We start from the raw sequence: 5223 nt of genomic DNA on the forward strand, positions 1-5223 counted from the left end.
AAACCGATGGCGAGGCAAATGAATGTTCTCCAGTAGAGATCATTTGATTTCTACTCTGTAGAAAAGATGATCCCAAACATAACATTTTGTTGCCCTATAGGATAGTGACAAGTTTTGCGACTATTAGCAAACATTCATGTCGGCAATCGCTGATTGACTATATAGATGTCTGTTCTTCAGAGGATCCTTTGAACCAGTCGTAACATCTTACTGGTTCTCTCATTAATTAATGAGTCGAGCGAAATCTTTGACATGTGTTCACATATATTTGCATGGCAATCGTGTTTTTAATTCCTTGAAAATTATAATGTAGAAGCCCTAATGAAGCTTACGGTCTCTAGGGAGGCAAAAAGCAAATTTTAAACATTAATCGTTTAATAAAATGTGAATAAGGGCTGGCAATGAGAAACACATACTTACCTCTGAACCTCTGAATAGACTCTAATATTGTAATGACAGCCCCTTCGCTGGGACAGAGAAGCTGCAAGCCTCACACCAAAGATTCCTGCCAGCTTTTCTTCCAACGGCAATCCCATTTGGAACGATCTATGACTGGAGGCTCCAAGGAACTGCTAGGCACAGAGGGAGACGTTTTAAAAGTTAGGTTACAATAAAGTCCTTTTGACTACTGAGAACACACAATAATGTGTTGTTTTTTAGTTAACAGGTTTTTAAAGATCAAGGAAAGTGGCCGAGATGCGGATTAGATATTTCCAAACTGCGGTTCTCCCCTTCATCTTCAGAATTCTAGGGGAATGACTTCAGCAGGAAGGGTCGGGGGACATCGAGGAAGGACTGGCAGGGTGGGGTATATGCACCAACGGTGCTTGGAGACAGGACGGAAGAGCGAGACGGCCTCATCCCTTCCAATGATCTGGGTCGGACCTGAAGGAGATTTCCGAAACAGTTTTCATTATGGAAGGAAAAAAACTTTTTCGAACAAAGTGAGACGACTCTTCCAGGTCAGGGCTTTTTAACTTTAGCACTCCCATCATTTGGGGCTGGAGCATTCTCAGGGGGATGTTCAACGGCACCCCTGACTTCCACCCGCCGCATGTGAGCGGCGCCCCCGTGCAAGCTGCGACCCCCGAAAATGTTCAATCAAGAGTTTGATTTGGCTGGAATATTGGGACATGGGAGGTGTCCCTGGGCCTGTGCTCAAGCTGCAGTGACGGCTTGGTGGCTGCTAGGGTTGAGGTGAATGTGGGCCAAAACAGCAAATCACCAAGGGAGGAGAGAGATTCTGTCTGAGGTCAGTCTGTCTGGCGACATTTATCACAGTAGTTCTCGTGGAGGGAAAATGTCAAATTCCTCAAAAGTTTAGTAAATAAGGGCCAGTGACGGATGTAAAGTTATATCTCTCTTGGTTATGGGCCAGACAGTAACAGAGACTCTGAAATAGACCAACCTGGGTTTGAATCTGACTCTGGCACGTTTGACGCCACGTGTCACCTTGGATGAGTTACCTAACTCCCGTGAGCCTCAGTTTCCTCATCTGCTAAATGGAATTAACCCTGGCAGTGCCGATGGGTGTTGAGAGCATTCAGCAAGGTGAGGCAAACACGGTGCCTGCACTTTGGAGGGTTCTAGGAGGAGCTGGTTCTCCTCCTGACCACTCCTCCACCGTTTGCAGGACAATCCTGCCAACAGGGCAGGACCGTGATCCTACTGTAAATTCCTGCTTTTTTCCCTCCCATCCCGCAGGTCTGTGGCCGTTGGATAAGCAGGATCAAGTGACATAAAGTCACCGAAGCTACAGGTTATAGAATGGCTCTGATACCCTAACCCACCCCTCACTCCCACCCCAAGAAGACATCTCCTCAGTAAAACTGTGCTGGAAAGTGTAAGGGCCATGTCATCTCCATGACTTATCACGACCAGAGAACACCATCCGACGTGGCCTTCAGATGCACCGAAAGAACCAGCTCACGTGTCGGAAAGTGGCACCAATTTTACAGTTTTCCTCTTGCCAGTTTCCAAAAAAATGCAGGACTGTTGCGTCTCCAGGGTTCCCCATCTTACTTAATAAATAGCTCTATGCGGTCTCCCGAGAGAGAAATTCGACCTTGTCTATATTATGTGTCTGTCACGTGTTTCGTCGTCCCACGGGCAACCCCTTTTTCTAGCTGGGACAAACTTCCGTTTGTGGGAAGCAGTGGCTTATAGTCCAGCACCTTCCACCACAAAAGGCAAAAGACGATCCTCCCACTCACCTGTCATGAACCCACCCCCACTGGCCAGCTGGTCGCTCTGCCCATGACTTTGACCCTGGAATGTGTGATGCAGTAAATGGGGCCGATCAGACTATCAGAGCGGGTAACAGTGATGGAGGCCTGGGCAGGACCAGGTGCCAGCAGCCACGTTCTAACCAGGCCCACTGCTCCTGTCAAAGCCGAGAGCCATCCAAATGCCCTTCCGGTATGTTCTTTTTCTGACTAAGGTTGAGCCAGCGTTGCTTTCTGTCGTATGATGCCTGACGTATAAATGCTCCACCTTCACCGTCCCCCTCAGCTTCGCTTGACTTTCTAACCCATGCCCTCCTCTCCGGTCTCATGGGAGCAGCGTTCACTCAGCTACTCTGCATGTACTGTTGGGAGTTGCACCCTCTGAGCGAACTGCTTAGGGCTGGGGCTCGGGGGAGGTTGGGGAAGAGAGCCGTGCAATGTAGCATGGATTCTGTCTTTATTTAACATTCTGAGATTTGTTCATCACGTTCTTTGAGGCATAGATATGAACTTATGTACATATCGCATTACAATCATATTTCTTTTTAATTAATGAGCTTTTGGGACACCCCCCTTAAATGCCGTGCTGGCCCTTGCCTGGCTCTGTGTCATGCTGGCCAAGCCCGGAGCTCATCCACGCATTTCCCTTCGTTCACTCAACAAGTTCTTGGGGGCGTCGCTCTGCACCCGACTATACGCGGCTCTGAGCATGCAGAGATGACTGACTCCGAGTCCAGCCCTCAAGAACGTCACCAGCCCGTGGGGGAAACAAAGGCCACTCTGAATTCTAGGTGCACCGGCAGAGTCCGCAGAGGACGAGGTTAAATGTGAGCGTGAAGACCGGATGGGATGCTCAGTTCGCCACGGGCGGGCGGGTGAGCCAACGCCTCCCGGGGGGCTGAGGAGGACGTTCCGAGGGGAGGAGTCGGCACACTACGCGGTGTTCGGATTCAGTCACCGGTACCGTGGGGCTGGGTCATAATGTGCCTGGAACATAGCACCGCAGAAGATGAGTAACGAGGGATGGCCCTAGAGCAGGAGGTTGGCAGGGGTCCGGATGTGACAGGGGCCGTACGCCACGTAAGGCGTTTGGACCGTCTGAGGGCAGCGTGGGAGCCATCGGAGATCGCAGAGACGAGGAGTCACAGTGTGAGGCCAGTTTTAGGAAGGTCGCCTCGGAAGGAGGGTTGGGGAGGAGACAGGTGTGTGGAGAGAGGACCTGGACAAGGGACAACCCAGGGGGGGTGCTCGGGGGCTGGTCCGTGAGGCCTTGGTGTCCTATTAAGGAGTCTGGCCTTTTCCTATAGGTTGAAGGGTTCTGGACTTGGGAACAGTCCCTTAGATCTAACCTCTCTCTGTGTGGCCTCTCTCTTCCCAACTGCTGTCAATAAAAGTGCAATTATTATATGCAGCAAATGTCTGCTGGTCGTCACATCCTGTGTCTACAAAATAAGGCCTCATTTACACTGTGTCCCAGTCAGAACGACTCCAGGCCCTGTCACACCTCCACTTCCTGAAGCAGGAAGTCAGATGCCTCCTAAAGTGCCTATGGGGCATTTCCGCAGAGATGTGCTTCCTGAACAGTCTGTCATCTGCATCCCCCAGAACCCAGCATGGACTTCAGCCCCTGCTCTGGCACCCATGGCCGACAAAACCACCTGAGGAAGCCTTTCTGTGCCTGGGCTGACAGAGCCCACCACGAGACTCCAATGTCCTTGCCCCCGCCACCTCCAGATTCTTACAGCGCCTCAAAACATGCAGCTCCGGGGGTGCCACTCAGATCTGGGGAGAACAGCCTCCTTCTCAAATCTGGACCTCAGTCTGAAACTCAAAACGGCTATGACTGTTCCTAGAGATTGATAAGAGTCTTGTGAACAGCTTCCAAGTCTGATCAGAAGGGCTCAAACCCTCAAACCTCCCCTGCGAGGGGACAGGGAAGAGGCTTTGTGCCACTGTCCTCCAGGCCCTCCGTTCCCTGCCCCATACGGTGAAGCGTGAGTGGAGACACTGTGCAGCTCAGCCCTGTTAGGTGTGCCTCCCACGAGTTTCAGGGCAGGGCCTGCCGCCCTTCCGTCCCTTACACGTCACTGAAATTTCCGAGTCCCACGAACGGTAAGTTCCGCAAAGGTGGGGGTCGTGATCTGCTTTGTTCCCTAAACTATCCCATAAGCCTAGAACTGTGCCTGGCACAGAGTGGGAGCTCGGTAAGTGCACATGGAATGAATGACTATGGTATAAGCACCCTCACCTGGGTTCAAATCCTGCTCTGCTGCATGTTTGAGTCACTTTACACTAATCACTTTATGTCTCTGGACCTAAGTCTCCTCCTTGGAAACGGGCCTTACTTACAACAGTACTTATAGCTGCCTCCAGGTATTTTAGGAATAAAGTGTAAAGCACAGAGAAAATTAAATGTCACCATATACAGAATCCTTAACACATAGAAGATGCTCATTTCTTCTCCTTCTTTCTTCTCTCTCTTTCTCTCTCTCACCTGTTCATCTACAAATATTCATCGACCGCCTTCTATATGTGCCAGGCATCACCCCAAGTGTTCAGGACACAGCAGGGACCAAGGCAGGGGGGGTCCAGAACTTGCTGTCTGGTTTGGGGGACAGGCAGAAAAATCTGTAAACAAACCAGCCAAGCAGATCACTTTCGGTAGTACTAAGATCTATGCGGAAAATCGAACCGGAGAAAGTAAAGACCAGTGGGGAGTGTTTCCGAGGCCACACGCAGATTAAATTTAAGTGGAAATCAATTTTTGCTCTCAGCCCGTGGGCCGATGTTACAAGGCCACCGGGGGTCAAGAGCTGGCCATTTTAGGCCTGTCTCTGCTCTGTCGAGATGCAGGGACTTAGGGAGCTAATTCCCCCCGCCCCCGGCCTCAGCTTCCTCCCTGACGAGTGGAATCTCTGAGCATCTTCTGACAGTCTCACCGTCTGTGATTCATTTTTCCCCCCAAAGGCGTCATCGTGTCTAAGCAAGTTTGTGATTA

This window comes from Pteropus vampyrus, unplaced genomic scaffold (assembly GCF_000151845.1).
Source record: "Pteropus vampyrus isolate Shadow unplaced genomic scaffold, Pvam_2.0 Scaffold5, whole genome shotgun sequence".
NCBI lineage: Eukaryota > Metazoa > Chordata > Mammalia > Chiroptera > Pteropodidae > Pteropus > Pteropus vampyrus.